The sequence below is a fragment of the Protopterus annectens genome, chromosome 3.part0, assembly GCF_019279795.1.
Source record: "Protopterus annectens isolate FY-2018-M chromosome 3.part0, PAN1.0, whole genome shotgun sequence".
NCBI lineage: Eukaryota > Metazoa > Chordata > Ceratodontiformes > Protopteridae > Protopterus > Protopterus annectens.
Genome location: NC_056731.1, coordinates 1868458627 through 1868470790, shown reverse-complemented (window position 1 = coordinate 1868470790; position 12164 = coordinate 1868458627).

The window sequence follows — 12164 nt, the reverse complement described above, 5'->3', positions numbered from 1 at the left end:
AACAAAATAGGTACATACAAATGTGGGCACTGTACCCAATGTACGTACATTATAAATACTGATAGAATATTTTTAGAAAGTAGAGGAAGATATGTAAATAGTGGGGAATACTATAATTGTGAATCTAAAGGTATAATATACCTAGCTATTTGTGAAAAATGTGGATCCTTCTACATAGGAAAGACTGAAAGGAAATTAAAAAGAAGGATTTATGAACATGTTTATGAAATTTCAGTAGGAAAAGAAAGTAAAGCCTTATTCAAGCACACTAAAGTTTGTTCTAACTACAAATATAAATTCTTAGTTTTGGAACAGGTAAAATGTGATATTAGAGGGGGGTTATGGGAAGAAAAAATTGAATTTAGAGAACTTTGGTGGCAAATCACTTTAGAAGCTGACAAAGCCCCTGGTTTGAATGATTGTATTTCCATAATACCTTTACTAAAATTGAGATCTGCAAAACTATGAATGTAATAATATGAGTGGCCAGGAGAGGGCATTGTTCATTTAGTAACATTAAACAGATGTGAATGAGATATATGTATTTATTTTTTCCTATGTATAATATTATTTCAAATAGAAGTTTTAAATGAATTAATTTTAATGGATTTTTAATAAGTGATGTTTACTATATTTATTATATTTATATTTAATATATTTAATATATTTAGTAAGAAATGCATTTTATATAAACTTTTAACAAAGGGGTAACATAATAAGATAATTGAATTTTAATTAATGGTGACATTTTATTGCTAGATAAGGATGTGTTTGTAGTATAAATTAAAGGTTTTAGGATATGCTGGTCGTCTGATGAAGTCATTTCAATGACGAAAACGCATGTGAATGTATAGGGAAGGCGTTTATGATAAAGGAATTACAAGTGTTTTTGTGTTTATGCAATAAAACTGCTTAATTTCGTGGCTTGGAGTCGTTCCTCGTGAATACTGCTTGGTTGGTTGGTTATTTGAAAAACCCACTAATGCACCTCTTCAGATTCTCAATGCTCAGTATCTACTAAATGCTACGTATCCTTTAATTAATATGGATATGATCTGATTAGCAAGTGTATGTTAATTGTTAATGCATATTATTTAATGTCTCCTCGTACATGTCACTGATTGTCTTTTTAAAAAGGTTTGTAATACGTTGGAGCTTTTCTCCCTTGGCCTCTGCTGAAAAGAGTTTTTTCATTAAAGCCAGTCAAACAAACATGGAAAACAAAATCAAAATAAATAGAAAATAAAAGTAAATGAAGAATGAGCAGAAGACAGTATATTCACCAATCACATTTGGTGGTAAAAATAGGGAAAAATTGATCATGCAGAGGACTCCATTTCATAGCTAGTCTCTCCTTAATAACTGCAGATGACAAAGTACCATATGCTCAGTTATCTGACTGCAGAAAAACATCTGGTTAGAGGACTGACATCTGCTTTCAGCTAATTCCCTTTCATAATGGGAATTCCTGTAACAGTGAGCCTTAAAGTGATTATCTGTTCTTACCAAAGCAGACGAATTCATGATATACACTGAACGGAGATCTCCACTAACACGTTCAAACTTTTAAAAGTTCGAATATATGAGTTCAACTATATAGCGTTTGAACTTTTAAAAGTTCGACAACGTAATAGGGAACCATTCATAACAACTGGTGTAAGGTGTATACAAAGTCAAGAAAAACAAATGCCCATTTATCTTTCCTCATTATTTATGCAAAATATGCTGCTGCTACAAGACAAACAATAAATAAATATAAATAAATGAATACATGGACCAAATCTTTTTAAAATGTATATTTATTGGTAAAAAATGTTTCAACTTTATACATTATTTATACAGTATTTAAACAAGCCAATATTAACATTTCAATGATCGATATTTACAACCAGAAAAATTGGAAGACTTAAAATACTACAAAATGCTTTCAGAAGGTACACGAATAAAAGCTGTAATAGAGAAATACAACCATCAATCTTTCAATGAAGTGTGGAGTGGTGCATTCTGTCGTATGAGTATTGTATGTGATTCCGCACCCTATACCAAGCCCTAAAATATTACAGTACGTGGTTTAGTAAAACTTGCTCAGTAAGTTTGCTAAGTGGAAAGTAACACCTTATGTGCAGTGCAAATTCAGCCATAAAAGGCAAATGTGTAGACCCAGCAACCAAGCATTTGGGGAATTGATATTTACTTATGAAAAGAAGAAGGAGTGCTGCTTAAACCTGTAGGAGTGTGTTTACTGGAAAAGTGCACCTAAAATAACAGCCAAAATGTCGAAACTGGAACTTCATTATAAACACACAAAAATTGGTTTATTTAATTGAATTAATAAAGATTAATGTGTACATTCCCCACCTTATTGGCCTCAGTTTTAATAATGGTTTATGGAAAATATTTTACTGAGGCCTGAGGAGTTATAACACCACAGTAGTTTGGTAGTAGAGTTTTCTGTAGTCAATAAAATTCAGTACATCAACCCATCATACTGAAACAATAATTAATACAATACTTGAAAAACAATGGCTGTCATTAATATTTTCAGTGAGTTTATATAAAGCACCAGTTTCTATTTTTTTAACATCACCCTAGTTTTCAAGTTATGAGTATTTTATTTTCTAATAGTTTTGAGCACATAAAAAGCTAGACAAACAGTATATAAATCTGCACTAACAACATTGTGGCTGTTAAAGATTCCACATAGTGCACATTATATCCTTTTCAAGCTGCAGGGTGAACAGACACCAACTGACCATAATATAAGCCCATGCAGAACTATTAAAAGGATTTATTAGTGCATATAGAAATAACATTTTCTTTGTTTTCTAGCACCGTACTTAATTCCGCACTTCTAATGCTACACAAAAGTCATTCCACATAACTGAAAACTCTTAACTCACAATTCTTGATACTGAACTAACAGTGAAGGTGAACTGAAAAGGAGCTGGTGTATAAACATTTGCAATAGGATGGTGTGGGGATGAATTCACTTTTAAACCCATGGAATGATCGTTTGGGCATTATAGAGTAGTAGGTGATATGTATAATCAACTAAAAAGAAAGAAACGCTTCTGGATTTTTACTGTGAAAATTTTGAATTTGCACAGCCTTAATGAATCTTTTCAATTAATTTTTTTTTCAAATATACTTAGTAATCCTCATAGATTAAATGGCTATAATACTGCAGTTTATTATCAATTTTTTAGTTTAGGGAGACATATAGTGTATACCTTTGTAATGACTATATTTATCTAAAGGAAAGTATGCAGATATGAGGAGATATTACATTTGTTGATACTGAAAGGAGAGCACACATTTTTGAAAAGTGAATTGTAGGTACAACTAACTTTAGAATGAAATGTGAGGATCAATTATGATGTAATTAAAAATTTGTGTATCAAAAGTAGCAATGAACTGCTTACAACTTCTAGAAAAAGATGCTTAATGAATCTGATGAAAGCCTGTTGTATTCCATGGTTATTGAATTAAAAAAAATGCAAAGAAGCTGCTATAACTGATTGTATGTATCAAACAAGGTCTTTGATCCAATGGTTTCCATAAAGCCATTATCAAAAGTAATACCATTAAGTAAGTGAATATCTATATATTTAATTTTAAATGACATAAGATAACATTGTGTGTGCATTTTAATATACCTCACAAAACAATTACCTTTAGTGGAATTAATGATAGATAAGATTAAAAAGATTAAAACATATCTCTATTGCCTTAATGATGAGTGTATGCATTTTATAACCAGATACATGTGTATATACATATATATATATATATATATATATATATATAGACAGACACAGAGACACACACACACACACACACACACACACACACACACACACACACACACACACACACACACACACACACACACACACACACACACACACACACACACACACACACACACACACACACACACACACACACACCACCCAAGAGATGTTCAGGTTTAAGGTGATTAATAACACACTGAAGTCTGTTTTTGCTGTTTTAATTATATTTAAACATTAAACTCATCTCTGGGCCTTGAACAGTCCACTTTTCTTCTCCTTATTATCACTTAATAGTTGGCATTTTTGCAGAGAGCTGCTCCTTTCTAAATCCGTTACCTTTAACTAATACAGGTAGAGGCATACAGCACCTGGCATTTGTCACCTATAGCTCTATCACAGCTGTGCTCTGTTATAGGACATTGCCTGCACTATTTTGACTACACTACCTATACACCTAAGGATTACAACCTTAAGAGATTCGATCTCTGTGACAATGCCAAAGTCCCTAGGCACTATACATGACACATGCAAGTATATTTTCATCTAACATAAAAAGAATTATGAGTATTTGTTCTGAATTTTACTCTAGTTACACTATATTTTTTTAAAATATAATGTTTGTTTCTCCTACTGCACATGCATTTGTTTTGTAATATGTGTATCAGTTATAAATACAAAGTTAACAAGGATGCAAAAAAATTATACTTCTGAATGAATTAAAAAGAAATCCTGTGTAGAATTTAGTACCCCTCTTATCACAATTAATGAAATAACACCTGACTCACAGTAATGTTGCTTTTTTACATTCTTTGGCATTTTACGAAGGACTGACCCTTCAGTGCAGATGAGGCAGTTGCGTTAAATTGTATAGCGCATAATGGCATGGTAGCCTTGCTGTGGTTTTGCAAATACTGTGAGAATTCCAATCACACACATTGAAATACTGTAGTTTTTGAAAATTTTATATAGGTTCATAGGTTGGTACTGGGCTATCTGCCTGAAGGCATATATTAGCCCAGCCACGTTGTTCAGTATTCACCACCCCGTTAGTAGTTCCCTAGACCCTTGTACTAGCAGCTAGTACCCTTGGCCCCTATCTAGTAGTGCTGTTGGTGTGATCCCCGGTGTTAACTCTCTGTTACCCATCCACTCATCAAGGTTCCTCTTGAAGAGTGATAGTGAGGGGCTCTGTCTTATGTAGATCGGGACCCTGTTCCATAGTAAGGGAAGTCTCTGCGAAGGGAATCTATCCCTCCAGAATGTTCTATTCATTGTTGTGTTGAGGTTTATATCCCTAGAGAGTGTAGCTCAAGTAGAACTGGTTTTGCTAAGATGGAGCATGTTCAACAATTCTGGGTTGGACATGACTCTGTACGTTAGACAGAGAGCACCTCTGAGAAAGCGGTATGCAACAGAGAACAGACTTAGCTTTTTCAATCGTGCTGCATAGGGCAACTGTTTGAGGCCAGTAATCCTCTTGGTTAGGTACCACTATGGTCTCTCCAGCTGCTAGAGATGTCTAGCCAGGTACATTCCAATTGGTGCATTGTACTCACTAATGGGTCTGATGAGGGAAGAGTAGAGGGGCACCATTACATCCTTAGATCTTGATGCAAACCCTTTCGTGATCAGATGAGTCACATAGAAGGATTTTCTAACCACTTTGGCAACATGGTTATCAAAGGAAAGCTGACTATCTACTTAGGTCCCTAGATCCCTTATTTCTTCTTCAGATTTCAGGGGATTACCTCCTATGTTGTAGTTTGCGGGTACTCTGCTTTTTCCAAAGGGGATTACTACACATTTTTTGCATTTAGCTTGAGACCATGGCTTTGACACCACACATCAGTCTCATTTAGGCCCTTCTGGAGGATCTCCATGTCGGCCGGAGACTCTATTATAGCACCCAGTTTGCAGTCGTCCGCAAACTTAGTCAGCCACAGCCCTTCCGTGCTTGCCTGTACTTCTGAGAAGTATATGCCAAACAGGAGAGGCCCCAGAACAGAGCCCTGAGGCACACCATTCGTTACTGGTCGAGATTCGGACAAATATAAATACAATAAAGTTACTTTCTTTGCAGCTTTTTGTGAGATTAAAGTGTCTTTTATCTAATCTGGAAAGTCAGAAATGAAGTCTAATGAAAAACATATTTTACTGAAGATTTTCAAATTTTATATTTTCAAACGTAGTTAAACCATATTTTAGTCCATTGGTACAATTTTAAAATACATTTAAGGTGATCTTGGAATATAGTCTTCTTGAAAATCTATCTTATGCAGATGCTAATCAAGGCATTAAAGAAATAATATGCAAATCCTATTTCATTATAAACAGTGTTTTCAAAATGAAATTCACACATTAAGTGAAAAGTGACTTTTTGGGAGGTATAGCATCCAGAGCTGCCTTGCTATTGTAATTGTAAGGTTGTTCTGCCTTGATGTAAGAGGAATGCCCACCACTACCAACCACCATACACAATGCAGATAATGTTTTGGCCAGCTGTGTGTTATACTACAACTGGCCACTGCACAATCTCCTATTCTCTGCACAGATATCACTGGTTGGGTAACTGCACAGAACCTGCAGTGGAGTTTTGACTACAGCTGGAACTTAGCAGCAAAACTTGTAAGGACAAATGCAAGAAATGTAAGATACGATAAGACAACAAGCTTAGGCTGGTTATTAACAGTGCACAGGATTCATAAAGACAGCATGCAAGCTGCCTACGGCTACGCACTGTGCAAGTCAGAAAAATGTCTTACCTTCCCAGCGCTGTATCATAAACCACTGCAAATATGCAGGAAATTTGCAAATGAGAACCTAAATAACAGTCTGCACCTGACAAACTTGCAAACTGTTAAAAGCATTATGGAGTGCTTTTTAGAAGTAATGAGAGTATAGTGCATAAAATTATTTTTTAGAAGTAATGAGAGTATAGTGCATACAATTATTTTTTAGAAGTAATGAGCGCATAGTGCATACAATTACATGATGTGCTGGATTTCAATGTTTCTGTGATGCTTTGCTCAGCAGACTGTCGCTGGGAAACAACAACAGAGAAATAGGCCCCAGTGATACGTCTATGTTAAAAAAATGGGGTCACTGAGGATGTTGCACTAACCAGAGCAATTAAGTGTGACAGCCACATTGTGTGGCATAGCACCCCCCCCCCTCTCGTGTCACAAGACTCCATCCCATCACAACAGCACTACTGGATTCCTTCATTTACAGACTATATAAACAAAAGTGTGCTCCACACTATTTGCACATCCATTCACACATCCCTCCTTTCCATGACTGCAAAGCAGGAAGGGACAATAGTGTGCCACTGTACAATGCATTTAACTGAGTACTACAGTGGCCAGAGATCAATGTTACAACAGTGTATAACTTCTAGTAGCCACAACAACATATATAACTGACAGTAGCTGTAACAGTGTGTAACTGTCAGTAGCTGTAACAGTGTATAACTACCAGTAGCTGTAACAGTGTATAACTGCTAGTAACCGGAACATTCATTTGGACTAATGTGTAATGACTGCACAGAGAACATACTTATAAATTATTTATATATGTTGCATTCATTCTGATGTTTCCAAAATGCTTTATATTTCCAAAAGAAGCACTGCAGGATAGGCAAAGAGGAAAAAGGCAGAGACAGAGAAAGAGAGAATGAGAAAGACAGAAAGAATGTGTGTGTGTGTGTGTGTGTGTGTGTGTGTGTGTGTGTGTGTGTGTGTGTGTGTGTGTGTGTGTGTGTGTGTGTGTCTGTCTAATTGTCTGTGTCTGTCTGTATATTTATGTATGTGTGTGTGTGTGTCTGTATATATATGTGTGTGTGTGTGTGTGTGTGTGTGTGTGTGTGTGTCTGTATATTTATGTGCATGTGTGTGTGTGTGTGTGTGTGTGTGTGTGTGTGTGTGTGTGTGTCTGTATATTTATGTGCATGTGTGTGTGTGTGTGTGTGTGTGTGTGTGTGTGTGTATGTGTCTGTATATTTATGTATGTGTGTGCGTCTGACTGTGTATTTATGTGTGCATGTCTGTGCGTGCATGTGCTTATACCTGTATAACCTTCAAGTACATCGAGTATACAATACTACTTTAGGCTGGTTAAGTTTCAAAGCAATAACATCAAAAACCCAGTTCATTAAATCTATTTTATGAATGAAGTTTCTTTTCCCAGAACTTGATGAGATATTCCTGTCCCACCATTGTTTCAGTTTTGAAGTAATGGCACCAAACAGTTATATTTTACCACCTTAACAACAATGCATATAACAATACAGCATCCATCTGCAGCAAACAACACGTGCTAACAACTGCAGAAATGACCAGTTATGTTTATTAAAGACCATAGTCAGGGGCTGTAAGCCACACACTTCTCTAGGAAGAGTTTATGTGATGTTCAAGAAAGTTTTCTTTATGCACAAAGACAATGTGGTACACAATCTATGTCTGAGGCATCCTCTGACATAAAACAGTGAAGTTGCCAGTAATAGTTGTGAATGACTGTTTTGTAGACTATGTGTTTAAGCATGTGTACTATGTTTATGAATACAGTGATGTATTCAACCTGTTACCACAGGGGTAGAGCTTCTGTCTGTGACATTAATGACCCAAGTCTTTTAGTGTCCTTTATGTAGAAGGCTATACCTCCTCCTCTTTTGTTTTTAATTTTTTCCACTGTTCTCCCACAATATTAAGACAGTGATCTTATGGCATAGTTATTGGTTCTGTCAGCTATTGACCAAAACTGTGGTCATTTGAATTCTTGAGCATCTGTAGTGATTTTAGCATTCCCCTTTTGAGAACTATTCATCTGATACCGTGCACGCTTTTGCCCTATTTACCACTTTGAGACATGTCAGTGTAATATTGTGCACACATTTTGCCCCACTTACTGCTCTGAGGCATATCCGTCTGATACATTTTTGGGATCTCTGATCTTCTTTTGCCTATACATTACTGCTGAGATTCATTTATTTGCTAGTATAGTTGTGTCTCGTGAAAAAGGCAGAGGAGGAGAGTGGTTACATGGAATGATGAACAAGACCGTCTGAATGGAGGTTGGTCAGCAGAAGGTAAACCACAAGCAGTGAAAGTACTTGGGGGCTGTGAATACAGACAGTATTAGGGAGTTAGGCATGTGGCCTTCAGAGAATTGAATGGGTAGGGTGTGGCTGACCCTTTAATCTAGGGCCCATTATACCCAAGGCTGGTCCACAGGCCCGGATACCTGTGAGTGGATATCTTGCACCTGGCAAAGCCAAACCCCTGAACTCTGCACCATTTGGTCAATCATATTAAAACCCATAATTCAGCAGACTGCAGAAAAGTAAACAACTGATAGAAGGACACTCTATGTAATATTTGTCTAAAACCCTTCAAAAGTTTAAAAAAAAATTCTGCTAACTATTCCTTCACTTGCCCACTCAACTCATTTATTACAAAACTGATAATAACATCCAGTTGTCTTCCCATGATACCATGGATTCACTTCCTGTCTCTCCCACTAATAGCAGCAGGCAGGCACCTGGCCGTACTGTTCCATCCCCTATTCCAGTTCTATTTCCTAATAATAGCATAACTGTGAACATGTATTCCTTCCTGCTCTGTAGTCTCATGCTATCTTCCTGTTTGCTTTCTCTGTGAAACTCAAAAGCATTTTCTGTCATCTGCACTGCTGGTGTCTCTGTCAAGAAACCTGTAGAAGGTTACCCCTTTGCTCCACCAAAGCCACAGATGTCATTGTGGTCCAGCAGTTCCTCATTCTTGGCAACTTTTAGGGAAGGTGTAGCCTGTGTTTTCCCCTGAATGGAAGAGCTGGTCTCTGAATCTTGACAAAATCTAGTAGAACATGAGAAACCTTCTTGTTCAACCCAGACAGGTGCCTGCAGGTGTGGCAACATCACATTCTCCAGAATTCTTTCTCATTAATCAACACTCCTGTCATTAGCCTAGTATTGGCTTCATACATGTTGTTTTACTTGGTTTTAAAGTACAGTAGTATGAGGTATTCACCATAATCTTACATCCTTTTCATGTGTGTATGTGTGTGTGTGTGTGTGTGTGTGTGTGTGTGTGTGTGTGTGTGTGTGTGTGTGTGTGTGTGTGTGTGTGTTTCAATAAGCATATACAGTATGCTAAGGTCTGTTAAAATATCTAAATGCTTTGCATGTATGTAGTTATTTATTTAGATTCCTCTTATATTTGAACCAGCACAGTGAAAAAAAGCAATAAAGAGAACATGCCATAGGGAGCAGGATAAAGTTTACTTAGATGCTGTATACACACCAAAAAGCAACTCTTCACTGTGAGCTCACATCTCGAGGGAATCATTGTAAATAGATCAGTTATTCCACCTATAAAGGGACCTTGCTGGTAACAGTAACAGATTTGTAAGTGAAAAAAATTGTCACATATAACTCTAGCCATGTGTGTGACACTCGATCCACAAATCAGACTGAAATGTACCCAGATATGGGGGGGGGTCCTATCAATACTAGCAGCATGTGCACATTGGGTACAGGGTACACTTACAAGGGGCACTGAGCTACAGAAAGATGCTCCTGTGGTGGACAGCTGTGAGAGATGTAGGTATCACAGACACAGCTCCCGGGGTAGACAATGACAGAGGTAGGTATCTCAGACACCGCTCTCATGGTACACAGTTGTGACAGAGGGAGATATCACAGACATGGCTGCTGTAGTAGACAGCTGTGACAGAAATAGGTATTATAGAAACATAAAAGATAGCATTCGGACACCTCAGTCCCTGAGAATCATTAGCATTATGTCCAAGAAAGCTATGGCGGAGCACTCATCATGACATTTGTGACAGAGGTGGGCATCACAGACATGTAAAAGACAGCATTCAGACACCTCAGTCCCTTAGAATCAGTGGCATGTCCAGGAAAGTCATGCTGGTGTGCTCATCATGACACTGAGGCACTTTAGTGACCCTCTCCATATGCCACTTGGTGCAGTGTAATATCATGGAGGATGGAAGGCCTTTGTGGATTTCCACCTATGTGGTATCCATTATATGTCGTTCTGTCTGCACAAAATCTAGCACTTCATTGGCTGACATGTAGACATATCAGGATGTACTTCAGCATGTTGTACCTAGGTCTGTGTAACATGCAAGCAAAGGGCCAAAAATAGGGACGCTTTTTAAATATTGCTTTTACAAACTTACAAAGTTGATAGAATAACAGATTTTGCATTAGCATGAATTTTCGGAAGGGTTTTAAATCTGAAATTCAAATGTCTGCCATTGTTTTGTGACTTCAATCCTTAATAATTTGTCAGTTATTTGACAGCAAACTCCAATTTTATGAGAAACAGACCAAAAATATAAGCCAAAAATCTGGAAATTCCACAAAAGTCTGGAAAGTGGAAAGCTATGCAAGCATGGCGCCCATGAGGGCTGCCTCTGCAGCTGGTATTTTGTGAGGGTGGAGGCAGATTAATGCTGTAAGTGTCCTAATGGTGCTGTACATCTGTCTGTGACCATCATATAATAGTTGTAGTCCTGCCAATAATATGCTCTGCCATTTAATTTGTACCTAGTGGAAAAGCACCCTTTCAACACTAATGTTGGAAACTCTATTCTTGTCATGTTCAGGGCAGCCTTGCAAAATGTATATTGTCTTATGGCAAAAATGTAATATCCTTATCATATGCACTTTCATGCAGTGTGTGGTACATCATCCTTTACCCTTCCTGTGTCTGCTGGCTCACAAATATGTACATAAGTGGCCTTTACAAGGGTCTGTCCCTACTATCCATAGGATTGTGCATGGTATATAACTGAAAGTGGGCAGAAGTATTACGTGGACAATACTGCCCACAAGCCAGAAGCTGGCAACTTTCATCTCCTTTAAGTTGCTAGTTGTCATAATGACTACAGCCTTACCATATATCCATTTAATCTCAAAGATGCCACCAATGAGTGACAGTTGCTTAGGCCAGATGGTAAAAGTCTTTCACAGTATATTCCTGGGATGTGTCAGCTGTTAATCTCCTGGTGTTTGGTAGATGTATTTTTCATATCTGCAACAGCCCCTGCCACTGGTGCGTCACAGAGGATCAAGCAAGTGGTCATAGGCTGTGTTTTTCTATAGCTCATGCCACCATATGCCCTTCAGAGAATGTGGTGGCTTTCTACACACAGCACTCATATCCTATATTGTTGACAGATTTCTCTAGATAGCACAAGAAGCCAATGATATACAATTATGGTTTCCCACATTTTGTTGGAACTGTTTTACAGAGGGGAGTCAATCTGTCTAGATAAGACTGTTCCTTCAACCAGCTCCTTTTGCATGTATTATGTTGTTGTACATGCTGCCTTCCTGTTTTAAGC